Here is a 19,407-nt window from a genome sequence, read left to right as displayed (position 1 = left end):
TTTTAAAAAAAAAATCTACTTTATAAAATGTATTGAATATTATAAAGAATTAATTAAGCTCAGTGTTTTGAGTAATTAAAGATCTTTTTTATATTTTTTGGGAAATTTTGAAGGGATGGAGATAAAAATATGAAATTGAATTTGCATTGGCAACATGATGATTCAGACACTTTTGACATTTAATATATTTTTCAACTACTAAACCCTACTCAAAAGGCAAAATAAAGAGAAACACATAGTCTACTCCTTTAGTTATTTGACGTTGTAGCTTTTTGTTGTTAATGTTGTATTCGGATGAGTTGTTGTTGTAGTATCTTTTTATTTAAGTTATTGTCATACAGGGTGATTTAAAAGAGTTAGATTGTTCAACCGGTAGAACATTTGAGCCGGTTGAATGAACCGGTTTAACTGAATCGGATCAATTTTGTTGCAGAATGACTATTCAGGCAATTTGAAAGAGTTAGATATGTCGCATGATACATATTGTGCCAGAAATATTCAACCGGTGCAACTATTGATCCGGTTGGATGAACCGGATTAGCTGAATCAGTTGATGTAAGTATAAAGAACAATAAAAGTTTACTAAACTTTTTAGTAGAACTCTATAGAAAACATAGTCTTTTTATATTTTTAACATAAAGTTTAAAATCTATTGTAATAAAGTTCAGATAAAGGTTCCAAAACACTAAAAAACTTTGAGTTTTGGTCATGTTTTGCATGAGATATAAATTTTACGCATTTTGCTCGGATATTTTTTCGTTCACCCCCTACCCCCCGAGCCCCGCCTCAAAATCCACTTATTTGCATATTTTGTCCTTAAAGAAGTCATTCTGACGATTCCAAAACACTATAAAACATTGAAGTTTGGTGCTATTTTGGCTTTTTCTCAGGCCTTCAAAAATCACTGTAACGCATTTTGCAGGACTTCAGGCTTAGACTGTTAACATCATCTTAATTTGTTGAGCTTTGACGTCTTTGGCAAAGTTTTAGAGGAGAAAAAATCATGAAAGTTTGTTGAAGATACCTAATTTTTAGCTCTTGTTCCACGCATTTTTTCTTTGCAAATATGATAAAAAAAACGCTTTTTTGGTGATAATAAAAAATCTAAGCAATTTAGTTAGCAATTTTTCCCGCAATTTTCAAAAAATTTCAAGAGGAAAATGATTATTTCAGAGAAAATAAATTTTCATGGATAATAACTTGTTAAATCGTTTATAAATTGTTTGGAACTCGAAAATAATGATTATTTACACATTTTTAATCAAATAGTTACTCAATAATCTCTTAACATATTACATTTTGAGACCATAGAAAGGATTTTTGTTCGTAAATTTGTTGATATTACGCAAACTTGCGATAACTGTAATCATGTAGGGGAGAGTGGGGAGACTTGATCCCCGGGGACACTTGATCCCAAGCCTGTATCTCGTCAGCATGTGGGTAAAAAAATTAGCTTTGTTCTAGAAAGTTGTGCGAAATTCACTAAAACTCATTGTAGAAAATAAAGAAAAAAAATAAAAAATGTTTAGATTGAGTTACACACATTTTTCTAAAACGAGCTGCAAAAAACTTCCAAGAGATCTTTTTTTCATTGTTTTAATATGTATAGAAAACACTCAAAATTATTCACAAAAAAAATTATTTACATGAACTGTTTGATAAACTTATCAACTCCAAAACCCTTACGCATTTGATGTTAAATTTATCGTCATACTATTTTTACAATCAATTGTTTAAAAAAGTGCGTTAAGGGAGAATTGATCCCTGCATTATTACAGTCACTGGAATCAGCCTCAAGATTCATGAATTGGGCTGGGTTTTCGTACAAAGTTTCCTTTAGTATAGTTGAACATAATTTTCTGCAGTTAGAAACTTTTTTCAAATGTTTTGTTAACAAAAATTTCCAGCTTTTTTTGGTCTAAAAAAAATATTTTAAGTTTTTAAATATTTTACATACTAAACTTGTTATATTTTGAACACAAACGTACAGGTTTTATGTGAAATTGCTGTAACTCATAGAAAATTAAAAGTTTGGATGAATAAGAAACATTTTGCTTAAGATTTCTTCAAAATGTTGAAAGGGGGATCAAGTTACCCCTAAGATTTTTAAAATGCCGGTTTAAAATATTTTTTTAAAACGCTTGGCATGATTCGAAGAGTTAATCTGATGAAATACCCTTACTAGCCAAACATAGATGAATGTTTAAGCTTTCAATTCATGCAAAAAGTTTATAGTTTTGTGAGAAATTGACAGAGTTATGTGCGATACAAAAAAGGGGATCAAGTCTCCCCACTCTCCCCTATACTTTTGCATATTTGTGATAATTTTGCATTTTTTTGAAATTTTTAAATTTAGTTTTTTTGATTTCTTCACTTTAAGAACCGTAGCTACGACATAAAAAAGTGCTTTGATTTTACTGGAATTGATTATTTAAAAACTATTGTAATTTTCCGAAACATGAATTGAAAGTAATTTTTGTGACATTTAATGAGTTTTAAATTTCCAAAATTTAAGTTATTTGGATTTTGTTCAATTCGAACATTTTTGCCTTTGTTATTTGAATTTTCAAGTTGCCAAAACGGATTTTAATTTCCCAATACAAGCAACCGGCCATGAAAGAAAAGGATTGATTTTTATAGAGTATCTCACTGTTCCTGCCATGTGAGTTTACAACGATAAAATGTATGCAAAAATACAATAAATCTTATATTTTTTTCAATGTTAGTGCAATTTAATTGAAAGAAAATGCAGCAAATAGTTCATTGTAAAATTCTGAAAAAATAATGTAATTTTGTTTTTTTTTAATATTGTTTTGCTCACTGAAGAACTTATTTCTAAAGAAACATACCTCCATAATACGATAAAAATTACTATAATCTATCCCTAACTCTAGCCAGACATCAGCAGTCTGGTGGAAAATTTTACGCTGAGACAAAACGCAAGTTTGTCTTTTATTGTTTATTTATATTTTTGAAATTTCTTGCGCGTTCCCTCGTTCCCCGCGTTTTCCTACAGTCGGCGGCGGCGGCCGCTTTACAATCTCCGTCACACAGACAGACAGACGGTTAGTCAGTGTGACTAAGAAAAACGCGAGTGGAAAGCCGAACGCTGGCGGTTATCTGGTGGGAGAAAATCGCGCTTTTACGCGCCCTCTCCCTCGACAGAATAGAATTTTGCACTTTTGCCCGTGGTACGGTTCATAAAAGTTGATTTTCATGATAACAACTTTAAATTCATCAGTTCCCCATCTTGGCTGGGGATGTTGTCTGCGTGGATTTTTGTGTGTGTGTGTGTGTGTGTGTTATTTTTGCTTCTCACGTTCATTTGGTTCCATTATTTTTAAATGTTGGGAAAATTAAACGATAAAACCGGCGAGACGGTGTTTAGATAAAAAACGAAATATGTTTATGAGCTTCTCGTTTTTGCTTTTGGCCTAGTTGCATCATCAAAGAGTGTTTCTTTTTTGATAATCTAAACTGCAGAAATGGTGGAAGCATGTAAACACCGCACGCAGTTTTCACATTTGGACGGATATTGACCTTGTGTTTCGAGCAGGGACGTCTTGGATTTGTTTTGACGGCGCAAGTCGCAACCGTGTGGCCTAATATTTATTTTAAACACGTGTTGAAGAGTGTAAGCGAAATGCGGTGGAACTGGTGCGAGATTTAGACTCTATAGAGCCACATTGAACAGCTCCAATGCTAATTTAGAGCTAGTTTTATTCGATTTTACGGTCAGGAGTAAAATGATCTCAGATTTGTCTGAGAGGATAATACCCAAACAAGGCGCTTTTTGACGTTCCGAGGCCTTGAATAAACAAAAATTATTGCTTACATGGCGTTTGTAAGCAATAGCAGCAGCCACAAAACACTTATTGTTTGGCTGACCCTTCTGTGCATTGCCCTAAAGTTTGTTCGAATTTGGTTGCTGGAGTTATGGTTAAAAATGTTTACAATAGCCGGGCAAGTGCGTGTGTCAAACTGGTTCCGACTGAATTCCCTTTGGCCAGTTGTCTCACTTGCAGCAATTTTTAGGGTGTGTCAAAATAGCACTAACAGATCGAAACAATTTTCACATGAAGAGTGATAAAACGCAGTTTTTGTTTAATATCTCATGATTGAAAACGAATTTTGAGGATCTGCGAAGGTCAAAAGGTGAAGCAACTCAATTTGGCTAGAAATCGACGTGCGACAAGATAACACGATCACGACGAATTGTTGTTGAGTCGATTAGTTAAAAGTTTCAACTCCAAGACTCAACGTATCTTACGACTCAAAACATCTTACTCAACCCACATTTCGTTCACACCTGATCGCAGGTTCAGAGGCCGTACGCACTTCAGGATCTGCCTCAACTAAAGACTGTAGTGCACTTTGCTGTGTACGTCCACGGTAGTAATTTGCCCCCAAAGAAACAGCCGCCTGTTTACGGCCATAAATCTTCGGATCTAACGAAAGAACCGCATCGGAAAACCTCTCACGGTAGCGTTTTCCGGCGGCGGCGCACTTACGCACCGTCGGAGGGCCGCTAGAACTTTCGGATCAGTGGCGTCGATCGGCCAAGATTGATTACCGAATGTTGAAATTTCCCTTTCGGAGCATCCCCGTGAGAGAGCGCCGCCGCCGCCGCCATCACTCTCCGAGGGGTCCGTTGATGGAAATATGAGTTGCAAGTTGAGAAGTACCTGATGAGTTCGGAGCAGCTTGCAAGTGGCGCGCAAAGTTTCCAACTGCGCGCGAAGATCGTGTTTATTTACTACCGGGATGAAGCGCGGCACTACTAAAGGCCCAGCAGGTTGATTTGATCGGAAGCCGTCTAATGTTTGGGATTCAGTAGGTGGTAAGTTTTCAGACTATTAAATCTTACCCGCAAGATTCAGCATTCATACAAGCAAATTTGAACGAAAATATAAAACCATACTGGTGCACTCAAGGCCTCCCAAATCCAAAGTGTTCCAAAGTGAGTGACTCTCGACGGTCGTCCCGCACGACGCGCGTCGCGACGTCCTCTGAGCAGACCCACCTGTCATTCTATTTTGAAGCGGAGCAGCGCCGCTGCAACTTTGTAAGTCATTGGGCGGTCGTCAACGCACTGCTCGCGGAGTCTGAGACTCGAATCCAAAGAAGTAGGTAGAAAAAAAATGGAAAACAAAATAAATCGTAAAGATCTTCTTCGGGTGTTCTCCCAGACTGCGCGTTCGGCTGCAGGGTGACCCCCAGAACCGGTCATGGACTGGGTGTGTGTTCGTGTCTCGTTCCATGACAGAGATAAACCCAGATTCGTTGGCTGGCAGTTGGTCATTTTTTTTTCGTTGGAAAGAAAAATTAAAGGAAAAATCTCCGTCCAGCCCACCCCTCCAACAGGTGGGACCGATTTTTCGGTGGAGGAAATTTTGGAAACGAAAGAAAATACCGGCAACACTGCCAAATCCCCGCAGCAGACGACGCAGCCAATCTGGCGGATGTCAACCGTTAAGAGTAAAATCAGTGTGCACGCTTGCTGTCTGTGTGGGAAATTGATGGCTGACGATTATTTGAAAAGTGTGTTCGGTTTCACTTTCATTTTCCAGTTCATGTGCATTTTGGTGCTAAATATATAAAATAAACACCGCACACTCGGGCGGACGAGACACAGGAGCGTGATTTTTCGGCTGCCAGCCAGCATGAAAAACGAACCAGAAGGTGGTAGATTCTGTTCTACTTTTCGTAATGGGTTGGAAAACTTTCTCCTGTTTTAAAGAATACGTGTCGAGATGAAAACCTTTTTTTGGAGATCCTTACACATTAAATTCACTGAAGTTTTGATGGTTGAAAAAGCTAAGGAGACGTTAAATATTAAATTGCTCATAATTCGACATTTTCAGAGACCCTTACGTTATATATTTCCTATATAATTTGAAATTGGAATACATGAAACGTAACACAGTTACGTAATATTTGGATGAATCCAAAGAGATTGTCAAATGTTTAAAAAAACATAGAAAACCAATACAGTAATGCCCGTTTATGGAAAATTCCCGATCGTTTAGTACGTATTGCAAAACTAAGAATACTTTTTTCGAAAGTACATAATTTTGTAAAAAATTTAATATTTTTTAAAAAAGTATCATTATTTGTTAGTGTTTGAAAAACTCTCGATCATTTGATACTTGAGCTGGGACTTCGGATATCCGTATAATTTACATTTTTCTCTATATTATATCAGATATCCTCTTTTCATACCAAATCAAAAGAGATACGAAAATCGTATCAGAACTGTACATTATTTGGATAAAAAGATTTGATGAACCCAAAATAGATTTTAAAATTAAAATGTAACGGATCGGATAGTTTTTCGGATAATATTATTCGGCCATAAATCATGTGATTCAAAATTAGAGGTTTTTTGAAAACCTGTAGAATTATTTTGTTTCATCTTTATGTCACCCCACAGTCGTGAGACAAAGACAAAGACAAAGTATAAGTTAGTTCATTTTCTAATAGAATTATTAATTCTGCAAATTATCCGGATATCCGAAGTTCCAGCTCTATTTGATACCCTTATCGTAGAAAACTAAAATTTGTTTTTTTTAATAATACATAGTCTTGCAAAGAAAATAAGTATTTATCAACCATAGCTTTTGCACCATGAATTATGTTACAGACTTTTTAGTGTTTTCAAAACTATGGGAACTTTAATGATAACTTTTTATTCAACCCCTTTAGTCAGGCCTGCCCAACGTTTGACCCGCGGGCGCCTTTCAAAATAGTTCAATTACTGGCCCTTAAGGCTGTTAATGAAATGTTCGATAAATAAATTTAGAGTCTAGATTTGAAAAATAAGCTTGTGATCTCATCTATCTTTTTTTGCTTCAGCAATGTTTTTGTTCCAAATTCAAATATTCTTTATGTTTGAATTTAATTTTTATTATTTCTGCATTGATGTTTTCAGAATCAATAATTTAATTGAAAACTGGGACGAGAGCCCATAATTATCAATTTTGTAAAGTTGTTAAATATACGATAAAAAAACTTGGGTATTGAATTTCTTAGAGTTTTGATTCATTAAATTTCAGATTTTCTGTTTTGAGGCACTTTATAAAAATTATAGATTTTTTTATAAATGAGTAAGCAAAAAATAATGTAGCTTTAAGAAAAAAATTAAGTAAAAAAATAAGTAAAGAAAAAGCTTAGAAGAGTGAATTATTTACACAGATAACAAAGTATGGTGCAAATATATTTGAAATATTAAATATTTCGCAAAATGAGTCAAAAAATGAGCAAAAAATATATATATTTCTAAAATAAACTTTAATTATAGAAATTGTAAAAATAATTTATGATATTTTTATTTTCAATCCCGCCACTGCTTCAGAAAAATCAGATCTGGCCCGCAGGGCCAAAAGGTTTGGTACCCCTGCCTTAAGTAGTGTCTACTAAATTATATACAGCATAGTTGGTAAATTTTGGAATAAGAAGACATCAATTTTCTTGGTTGCTATGTACTCATAAAAAATCGAAATGTGTGCAAAATTCCCGTTTATTCGATACTCAAATTGTAAAAAAAACCTGTAAATTTGTGTTTTTTTCGAAAATACGTAGTTTTGAGATATGTTGAGTATTTAAAAATAATACTATCAAAATGAATGAAAAATGCCCCACCATTTGATACCTACCTTGTAAAAATTGAAATTTTTAGTTACTTTTTTGAAAATACGTAGATTTGTGAAAATTTAAGAAACGAAAACAAATGAAATGATACCATCCAATGTAAAATTTCAGAAAAATGATTATTTTACAAAATATCTATAAGTCATTACCGCCAACTGGGGAAAAGCGGGAAAAGCAGTCTAAATAGGTACAGGATAGTTTAGAGCAATGAATTTGAAATCGGTGTACTAATTATTTTTTGTTAATTAAAGAAATGTCAAAACATTATGCAAAAAATATTGGCTTAAACAGCTGTTTGAATTTGTACTATTGTCCTAACTTAGTCCAGATTTATTAAATGGATTAATATGTTTTTTTTTTTCAAGTATAAATCATCAATAAACGTAAACATTCAAAAAAAAATTTATAAAATTTTATGGAAAATATTCAAAGCGCTAGGCATTTACCAGATCCAGAGAAATATCAATAATTTTCCCTTATAAGCCAAATAAATGTTGATACATGCCGATTACAAATTTGCTAATGCTTTAAAGTTCTTATCGATTACAAAGTACTCAACTGTTGATCTATTTCCACAACCAAATCTGATATCCCAAACAAGAGAAAATTCTTTTAAATTTTTTTGATTATTTGTCCAATCAATTGTTTTTGTGAGTACTCAGGCCATATCTCAGTTACTGATACTCAGATCGATAATTACAATAGATGAAAGTTGTACAGACTTTTTTTCAGCTCTGAACATATTTTTCAAATATGGTCGAGTATTGAAACTATTTAAAATATTTGAAAAATGATCGGAAACAAAAAAACGGAATCGACGTAACACCTTATAATGTGGCCCTCTTAAACCTTGCGGTTTCGTCAACGGATCCACAGGCGTGTATCGTTCTTTTTGCGACAAGACTCCGCCTCCCGGGTCTCCTAAGTGTGAAGGTATGGCACGGGGAGAGGGCACCGAAAACCTACACAGCAAAAAATCCGATAGTAAAATCGTCAAAAAAGACACTTAATATTACACGCTGCATGTACAAATTTTGCAAACACAAAAAAAAAGTTGCAATCGACGGGATTCAAACCCAGCACCAACAGTAAGGACTGGCGCCTTAGCCCACTCGGCCATCAGACCGAAGGAAAGCTGAAAGGATAAACGCATATATGAGCTTGAAATTTCGGTCAGGTAGGTTTCCCATACTGATGGTCTACATGTTTCAGAGTGTAATATTACACAGAATTTCATAAAATAATGCAAAATTTATTTTACACCGAGGCCTTTTATACATAGCTGGATTACTACTTTATTTGCTGTGTATATTTACACTAAAATTTTTTTGCGTCCGCCTCGCGATTTGAACCGGCGACCTCTGGGTTGTGAGTCCAGTGCGCGGTCCGATTGATCCACACAGGCAGACACAAAGGTTGTTATGTTTGTTAAAATTACGATATTGGGAAAAAATTAAAAAGAAAAAATCAGCATGTATTTTTTTTCAAAAGTGCTTATCTGCGTGAGGTTTTAGGCTTATTATATTTTTTAAAATAAATCCCCAAAGTAACAAAGGAATTTGCAAAAAAGTAAGGCTATTTTTACAATCAATTTATCTGGATTAGGTTTAAAAAAACACTTATGCGTTTTTGGTATTGCTGAGAAGAAATGTTTGGTCAACAAACTCAGATTTTAATGATTGACACTTATTCCAGAAACACCCACGTCATTGGCTCGATCACCTGACGGGTGTCCTACAAAGTCGATAAAAACATCTCAAACATAACTCACCAAACGATACCCAAACACAGCAGTATCGTTTGTAAGACCCTCGGCAGTAATAATAGTATAGACATTCTGAGAGGAAACAAATAAGTCGAACATAAATTAAAATATTATCGTTGCATTGTTTTCTGTAGCGCCATCTAGGGTCACACAAGCAGAGTGCAGAAGCTGCTCAAAAGTGTGTAACTGGCCATAAAAATTTAAATAAAATATATAAAAAAAGTGTGCACCGCGTGTCTACACACATTTGCGACGCGTTTTTTATATTTTATTTGAAACGTGAGTTGGCCACCATACAAACCAACCGACCAGCCCCGCATGCCCGCAAGCGCGCTAAGTTTGGTTAGGTTAGGTTCGGTTTTGCGGCGGGTTGTGACCGGTTCCAACGGAGTTTTCAGAGCGATGATCGGATCCCACGGCCAGCCAGCCAGCCAGCCTCACACACTCACACGCGGAATCGAAACAACTTCGAGCGAATGATAGGGTCTCTCCGGTTGTCCGGTCCATATTCGGGATTCTCGCGGATTCTCTTGTGGCGGCCACGACTTGCACACACGGCTGTACTGCATTAGGACAGCGCGGCGGTGGCTCCAGCTGGACAGTTGCATCTGCGTATGCAACTACTGCGCGCGTGGTGTAGGGGAGAGCCGTCCATGGTGGGAGACTTAATGTGACATTGAGATTCTTAACTTGATTGGAAATAGATAAACTTTCACAATATATGATTAGATGAACAGGGACAAGGTTACAGTTCAAACGTAAAACAATGCAATAAAAACTTTTGACAGATTGTAAGAAAAAATCACGACTCTCCCCTAAGCCTATAGAGTGGTAAGTTTGTTTTATGGTGAGTCGAATTGGCGACGACAACGACGTGCACCTGATATTCCACATTTGGCATGTTTGGATTTACTGTTTATTTATATGCCCTCTTCCTGCCCCCCTCGAAGAAGAGGTCGAAGCTGTCTTCCAGGGTGCGCAATATGATTGTGATTAAATTTTGGTCCTAGAGTTTATTTTCAACTGCAACTATCTTTGTTATATTTTTTTTCTTTTTAATTTTACCATTTAAAAAATGCAAGGCCTCATTTCAAATTGAAGCTTGATCATGGAAATGAGAAACCGCAATTCTTGATAGGAAATATGTATTTTTTACAGATTTGGTTCAAATTCAACATTTTTCAATTTTACAAAAACCCTAAAAAGGTCATAAATATTAAATTTGACTTAATTATTTTGTGTTTTTTGCTTGAAAACTTTACAAACATTCTGGACATTAATATGATAAAATATGGAACGTTTAAAAGTGCAGTCATTTTTTCAAGTTGAACTTTGGATGGTTCTGATAATTTTCCATGTTTTCCAACTATTTGAACCACACAAAAACATATTTCCACACCAAAGTTCCTATTCGAAACAAACCAAAGTTCCTATTCTAAACATATATTTAATAATTCTAAACGGAATTTTATAGTAAAATTACTCTTTTATAAGCCCTCTTATTGGATATCATATCATCATGTTTTGGATTCTCTTCATACTCAAAAAAAAACCCCTTTAAAATGCTGATTAGAAATCGAAAAATTGTTCAAGAGGAACCAGAGTTACGACTGACGCAAGTTTGCGTTTCCCCGTCACGCTATTTTTTTTTTGGTCAAGGCACTAATTCAAAAAAGGTGCTCAATCCTCGTGTCTAGAAGCAAAACGTATAATAGGCCAGTTTTTGATCGATCTAGACTAAATCGACCCTCCTGAATCAAAATTTTCCTGTTGATTTTCCTGAGTCTCAAAAGGAAGCGAGACATTTAAGATGGCGTCTAATATGTATTTTTAAGTTCAATCAACTAATCAAATTTAACTAATTTGGGATCGCTGAACTCGGATACGACCTCTAAAATACCTCAAACAATTCGGGACATGTGAAGTTTAAAATGGCGGCCAAGATGGTGAACCTAGAATATTGGAAATTTTTATACAGAAATGCAACAGGCAGTGAACAGGTCAAATTTAATCAATTTGGGGATGCTGGACTCGAATATAAGTCCTAGAATATTCTTTAGTCCTTAGAACAGTCTGTACGGCATAATGCCGAATACGTTGACAAATAAATAATAAATACTCAGGGAATGCAATTCAATTTTCTAGCTTCGCCATATTGGCCACCATCTTGGATTGCAAATTCCCGAGTACCTTGGAGTACTAGATGGCTCACATTCGGGTTCAGGGACTCCAAATTAGTTAAAGTTGACTAACGTCATAATTCGAATTCCCTGACGCTTCGAAACCCGGACACTTCATCTTGTTTTATTAATAATTTGGATATAAGTTCGCATTATGAATGTCGAAAGTGTGTTATTTGATGAATTCAACATCAACTTTCGTTTAAAGTTTGTTTGAACGCTGTAGTTAATGCCAAAACAATTAAATACAATAAAATAATAATTTTACCAAAAATGCGAAACATTTCACTTGAAATATTTCATAGGCATTCGAAGCACCGGGAAGGCAAAGCAGAAATTAATGGTTTCGATTTCCTTAAATTCTAGCCAATTTTTATATAAACTAACATTTCAGTCCAAATTTGTACGATTCATTAGCAAAAACGAGTGTCCGGAATTCGAAGCAAAACTGTCCGGATTTCGAATCAGCTTTTATCAGTGTCCGGGATTCGAAGCACAACAAGTCATTTTAATTTTCAAATTCTAATGAAAAATTGTTAGAAAAGACATATTTTGCATGCATTCTCTTAAAACTGACTGTTAAAACTACATCCTGATGATATTTCTTCATTTCCAACTTATTACATGATTTTTTGTCAGCTAAAACAAAAATGATATGCTACTAAGTGTCCGGATTTCGAATCATGACGTTAGTCAGTAGAGATTTTCACAATTGCTTCATTTCGTGACGGGACAACGCGAGCAAAACCCTCTTTTGCAAAATATCTGCGTTGTCCCGTCACGAAAAGAAGTAACGTCATGATTCGAAATCCGGACACTTAGTAGCATATCATTTTTGTTATAGCTGGCAAAAAATCATGTAATAAATGTAGAAATATCATAAGGATGTAGTATAAACAGTCAGTTTCAAGAAAATGCATGCAAAATATGTCTTTCTAACAATTTTCATAAGAAAAAATTAAAATGACTTGTTGTGCTAATTCAGACACTGACTGATTCGAAATCTCCTTGCTTCAGACACTATTTATAAATCGCACAAATTTGAACTGAAATGTTAGTGATTGGCATTCTTTATGTCTCAACAAGCTGTTAACATCAAAACAATCGATAGTTTATATAAAAATTTGCGAGAATTTAAGAAATCGAAACCATAAATTTCTGCTTTGCCTTCGGCTTCGAACGCCTATGAAATATTTCAAGTGAAATGTTTCCATTAAACTAAATTTTATTGTATGTAATGTTTTGGCATTAACTACAGCGTTCAAACAAACTTTAAATGAAAGTTGATGTTAGAATTGATCAAATAACACAGTTTTGACATTCATAATGCGAACTCATATCCAAATAATTAATAAAACAAGATGAAGTGTCCGGGTTTCGAAGCGTCCGGGAATTCGAATCATGACGTTACCTGTCAAATCAACAAAATTTGACGAAATTGGGTGATCCAGGAAGCAAAATCATCGTTTTTCATTTTAGAAACAACTGTAGAAAAAAGTTTTTTTTTTTTAAAACTTACTAGGAAAGCAGAGTTCTTTTCTTTTGTGTATAAAAATCAAAACGATCCATTTGTTCGATATTGTCCCTTTACGCTACATTTGTAGCTCACTTGACTCAAACTTTGTGTTTTAAAATGTTTGCTGGCGTGAATCTTATTGGAAATTTAATGTACTTTCCAAATTTGTATAAATTGGTACCTTTTCCCACACATTTTAAAGTTATCAGCAAAAAACTTTAAACATATATGTACAAGGTTGTCCCGTCACGAAAGAATCGGTCTACACAGAAAAAAAAAAAATCAATTCTCGTAATCGTGAATTAAGTTAACGAATGTGAGAACCACGAAGGAATTTATTCTTGAATATGGTGCATTTGCACCATAAACGTGCATATATTCTAGAGGTGGGCAAAATCGCTCTTTTTTAGGAGCCGCTCATTTTTGTTCGCTCTTTAAAAAGAGCCGCTCTTTCGAACGGCTCTTTCGCTCTTTTTCACAATATAGATAAAAAAGGACATTTTTTAAGAATGATGTGATTTTTAAAAGCTATTTCACATTGGATTTATATAAATTATTTTAAAAAATTACTAAAAATGAAAAGATGCCCTGCAAAAATCACAGGTCTTGGCGATTTCTATGTCAAAATTTCTACTTGAACCTTAACGTTTGAATGATTGAATTGCATCCGAACTTAAATCTAGGACTTTGAAGAAATTGCTTTTAATTTTAAAATGGCGTTTATTTCTGCGAACATTAAACTAATGCTGATATTTTATTAAAAGAAAATATTCTGTTAACTCTTTTCTACATTCCGATTTGATCGACAATGTTCATAAACGCTGAAGTTTATTCGGGCAGGAGGAATTATTTTTTGCTAAATCTATAAGCTATTTAGTAGATTATTGATAATAACTTACAAGTTAAGCAAATTTAAATGCTCAAATTTGTATTCGGGTAATACTTTGATGTACGATGAATACAATTAAAAGTTTTTTCGTTTTGTTTTAAAAATTCATACACTTTTGGAATAAAAAAAACAGCAGGAAACTGATTATATATGCTTGAAAACTTTTAAGTCGTGTTCAAAGATTGACATCAATGCTATTGAGAGTCTTTCAATATATGTTGATGAGATAGTTGCTATAGGCTCCCCAATGAAATATGACGATTCAGCTCTGAAAATAGCTCCTCATTAACATACCGTTTTAATTTTAAAGTACTTGAAAAGTACTTTTTTTAATCATTCAAATATTTGAAATTGTATTTTCAATTCTCAAAAACAAATTTTACAAATCATTGAAATATTTGAAATTGTATTTTCAATTTTCAAAAACAAATTTTACAAATACAAATTTGTTACAAATTCTATAAATTATATTTCTAACAAGTTAATTTTAAAACTTGGACCATTTTGGAACGATTCTTTCAAAAGACCGGAGTTTAAAAAAGAACCGCGGTTCTTTTTTTTTGTAAGCCATGGTTCGTTCGCTCTTTTTAATGAACCGGCTCTTTGAGCGGCTCGCTCTTTTTTTGCCCACCTCTAATATATTCCTTCGTGGTTCTCGCAATCGTGAATTTAATTCACGATTTCGAGAATTGATTTTTTTCCGTGTTATCGATTTTCCTTTAATTTTTTGTGGACGATTTCACTTTAACAAATCATAAAAACCTAATTCAGTTTTTGTTATTTTAAATCTCAAAACAACGCTAACAACGCATGTATCCTCATAAGCGAGAACATTTTTTTCTTCAAAAAATCCTACCAGACTGGGGAAACCCGAAAATCTCAGAACCAATTATACAAACCCGGGTCCAGATGGACGAGTACGTGTGTCTATTTTTGATTTATTAGACAATCTCTTTTCACACCCTTCCCCGTGCTGCTCCCACATCTAACCACCCACATAAACACTCACTCTTAAAAACACAATCCCGCACCCAATAAATACATAGAGCTGAACGTTGAAGCGGGAAGGCGAGATCGATCCCGCGCACTAAAGTGTGTCTTCAACCGAAATTTCGGGATCCCCTCGTCTTATTCCAAGTCTGCATGTCATCGCCAGCGATGAGACGACGACTTGGTCTGCTTGGTTGACGCTGCTCTCGTCGGAAAATCTGTCCCGCCTGTTCCCGCGCCCCTGGCCAAGCCCTCCCGGGTAACGCGCGTGTGAGTAATGGTTGTTATTAGAATAAATATTGACTCTTCCTAATAACTTACTAATAAACATGTAACCGTATACCCTAAGCACCATTAGCCTGGCCGATGTCAGTTTGAGCAGCGTTGCGTTGATAGCTGCCTCCAAACGGGTCCGTCTCTTTCTCGTACGCGGGAAATTTTTGGAGGAGCGCGTCTGGTTCTGGTCATCCGACAATGTCCTGTGAGTGTGGTGTGGGGGTAAAACCAAGATTGGCACCAATCTAACCCACAGCACGTTTCCCGGGTCGCTATTGTTTACTCCCGGTCCCGCTGACGTATACGAACCCGTCAGTCGGCGTTGACGTCGGCCCCGCCGAACGCCATCACGCGATACACCACAACCAGAGGCCTTTGAAACCGCGATATAGTGCGCGGTCAGTGTGCGAAAAATATCAATGAATGGCCTACGCAACGCGGCGGCGCCAACCGTTTGACATGTGGCGAGGGCGTAGTTGGCCACGCCGGAAATGACCCCCGTCCGCCAATACCCACCACCGTCCGAAGTTTGCGTAGCCGATGACGATAATATTTTAGCAACGGTCCCAGCATCTCGTGGCGACCTTGAATGGGCGGTCTCATTCATTGAGTTGGTTTGTTAGTGCTAGGGTGGTCAAGAATACAGCACAATACAGGATCAACTCTTTGAAAGGGCCAGGCATACGACATCGAATTTATTGCAGAGACAAATCGTTGAACAATGTTGAGATAAGAATTTGTGATTATTGTTGACCACCCTAACGCTCACCTCCAACGAAGTTCACCCAAGTGCTCAACCCCGCGCAAAAAATTGTGCGAAAAATCTGGTTTTTCGATAAACTCACTCCGGCGATCGCGTTGACGATCAGCGTCGTGATCGATCGAGTGTTGAGCTATCAAATGTGGCGCATCTCGCGTCTGATGGATGCACCAATGACAAACACACCCGAGACATCCAGGGACAGGGAACGCAATGTCTGCGTTTGCAATTAGACCGCGCTCAGACGCCTTCAATCAGCCCACACGGGACTTCATCAGCGGTGATATCTAGGTCTTACTTTTATTAGATCTTCAGGAAATCCCGAATAACGATAATATCTCAAAGATCTACCAATTCAGGGAATGCCCCAAGTAACATTTAAATCTTTATCATAGTTGTTACAACCGCGATAGAACCTATCCGGCAAAACTAACATTAAAACTATTTAGTCTTAACAAGCTCCCCAGAGCCCCGTTAAACCCCACTTAAAACCCAAAAGGACCTCTGCAAAAGGTTGTTACGGCCTATCGACAGAACCCACATAAAACCTTTGTTAAAACCTAGTCAGGAGTTATTGAAAATAACGTTTCATACGTCTTCAAACGTTTTATGTCAAATAGGATTTATTTTGGCAATATATAAGTCTTCGTCTTGATATAATGGTGATGGTTTGCAAAAATGGCGATGATAAATATTAGAGATAGAGCCAATCAACTCGCTTTATCAAAAATAATTCTTTTGTAATTTTAGTTTTTGATGCAAAAAATAATCGACTTCAATTCTTTTGACAAAAATTACAAATTAATTTTAATCTTCTATCGCTATGCTAATTATTTTCGAAATTCAGCATAAATGTGTGCGTTAAATGCTTTTTAACGAGCTTATGGTTTTAAGTGAGCTTTTTGCATGCCGAATGGCAAATGACAGCTACAACACCATGCGATAAAACCATTTGGCACGGCAGCTAGTCGGCTTTCATTTTCAAAAGGTTTTATGACCGAGGCATAAAACCTTGTTATAACCTAATAGTTACACAGCAAAAAATCCGATGGTAAAATCGCATACCAAAGCATGCACATCACCTTCGTTAAAATAAACACTTAATATTAAACACTGCATGTACTGCACTGCATTTTTGCAAACACAAAAAAAAAGTTGCAACCGACGAGATTCAAACCCAGCACCAAAAGTAAGGACTGGCGCCTTTGCCTACTCGGCCATGAGATCGATGAAGATCTGTAAAGATAAACGCATTTATAAGCTTGACATTTCGGTCAAGTAGGTTTCCCATTCTGATCGGCTACATATTTCAGGGTGTAAAATCAAATAAAATTGCATAAAATAATGCAATATTTATTTTACACCCAGGTTTTTTACACGCAGCTGAATTACTATTTTTTTAGCTGTGTAGCTTTTGCTTATTGGTTGCGGTGAATGCCGAAATAAAGCTACTAAGCAATCAAGATGCTACCATAAAACCTTAATAAAACTTGGTGGTGGCTAGTTGGTTTAAAAATGTTACATGTAACTCTTTTGGAAACTTATCAGCATTTTTTTTAAACTACACAACCTCTCCATTGACCAGACGCCATAAACTTTTCGACAATCAATCAGCAACAGTTCATCATCACAGCACCTACACTTTTTCAAAAAGAGAAAATAGTCTTCCGCTAAAGTTCAAGCGAACCCTTCTGGCGCCTTGTATTGCTCACTCAACGCTCGCCATTTGTGGTCGCTTCTTGCGATTGATGTTCTTGACTTTTGCTGTGCACCGCCGAAGACGTGTGCATCGCCCTATTATGCATAAACTAAAGTGAACATGAACTCCCACCCCGCCTGATCCGGTAAACGTCAGCGATGACGTCCGTTGACGCCGGCTTCTAACCAGCGGGTTTGAGCTGTGGCGCGGTTGATAACCTGCTGAGAGTTGTCGGTTTATGGGAAGGAACCGCCAACAATTCGGCCAACAAGACGTAGGTGGTAATGGAAACATGGGGACGAGAGTGACGAAAGTCCGTCAACAGATTGTTTCGGTAACTGCAGAGTGCGTTACGTGAACCGATCAGCTATATTTTAGATTCTAAAGAAGTTTGAAGATCTTCAAATTCTTCTCAAAATCAAACAGCGAATTTTCAATCTACTTTAACTGTCACTCTTGCCATAAAACATGCCATAATGGCGACCACACCATATAACTTCGCATGAAATCAATGTTTTCAAACAGCTCACCGCCCAATGTCACCGTTGACAGACCTGTACGAACCGATCGACGCGGCACACGGTGCGGATCAATCGTCATGTGACATTGCCAAATAAACATAACCGCCGAATCATTGCCAACACGCGTCGTCCGTTTGGTGATTTATTCGTTCGAGGTTTTTTTCGGCAGCAAAAAAAAAAACACGTAAACCATGCTTCACAGACCGGAAAGACTTTGACTGTTCGCTGCGTTGCACTGAATCGATCATCTGTGTAATTGAATCGATCGAGTTGGAAGCATTCACACACACACACACAATAATTGGCTTAGCTGTGCAAGCTCGGCGGCGTTGACTTTGTCCGGAGGAACGAACCGTGTGCGCTGCACTGTCACCAGGCAGATGGCCGAGATTTGCCAGCAACGGCAGTGAAATTTAGCCTAGTTAGCGACGAAGCTAGAGAGGCGAACCCCGCGTTTAACTTAGCACGGTAGATCGTCGTCTGCTTGATGTATTGCCGCATGTGCATTTTGGACTAAAACGAGTTGGAGACGACGCCATTTTTTACAGAATTCGATGCATTACCTCTTGCATTACCTATTGGTAATTGGAAAACTAGACAATTCGAGATCGAACCTAAGTTGTTCAAATAAACTCTCAAAACTTCATGCAATGTAGCCACTTTGGAAACCAAATTTACCAAAATATCGGGACAACGCGCACAATGGTCAGCTAATCAAAACGTGTTTGATATTTTTATTTACATTAGCAGAGTTCGATGTCATCGTCGATTTTGTTCGGAAAAATTCGTCGAAAATCGACGAAGACCATGTAAACAGTGCACGCGAGCTGTCAAATGACGTCACGGCGGAAAACCTAATTAGCACACGTTTTCTCGAAACATCAAAAGGCTACGTGCGACAAGATAGCACGGACACGTCAAGATGATGATTCACCGAAGGTGATTAACCACATGGGGACATTTCGGGGAGGGCCCTTGGCTCCAGAGTACGGTGTTCTATTTTTGGGCCGGTGGAATGACTCCGTCCAGGAATAGCTTGTTGGTCTAGGATTGCACTATGATGCGCTAAACCGTCTTCAAACGGAGTTTGGAGTCGTCAGGTTAGTCTAGAACCGTTAAGTTTCGTCCAAGTTTTCGTCAAACCCCCCTTCACAAAATATA

General features: G+C 36.7%; 1 protein-coding gene across 8 annotated transcripts in view; it reads right to left on the bottom strand.

Annotated features, from left to right (window-relative positions):
- Positions 1-19,407, bottom strand: part of LOC6036570 (protein vein) — a 118,206-nt gene that overhangs the window by 60,788 nt on the left and 38,011 nt on the right. The gene's annotated exons all lie outside the window — the stretch shown is intronic.

Source organism: Culex quinquefasciatus, chromosome 3, assembly GCF_015732765.1.
Source record: "Culex quinquefasciatus strain JHB chromosome 3, VPISU_Cqui_1.0_pri_paternal, whole genome shotgun sequence".
Taxonomy (NCBI): Eukaryota; Metazoa; Arthropoda; class Insecta; order Diptera; family Culicidae; genus Culex; species Culex quinquefasciatus.
The sequence above is the reverse complement of the archived record's forward strand: the minus strand, read 5'-3'. Positions and strand labels throughout refer to the sequence as shown.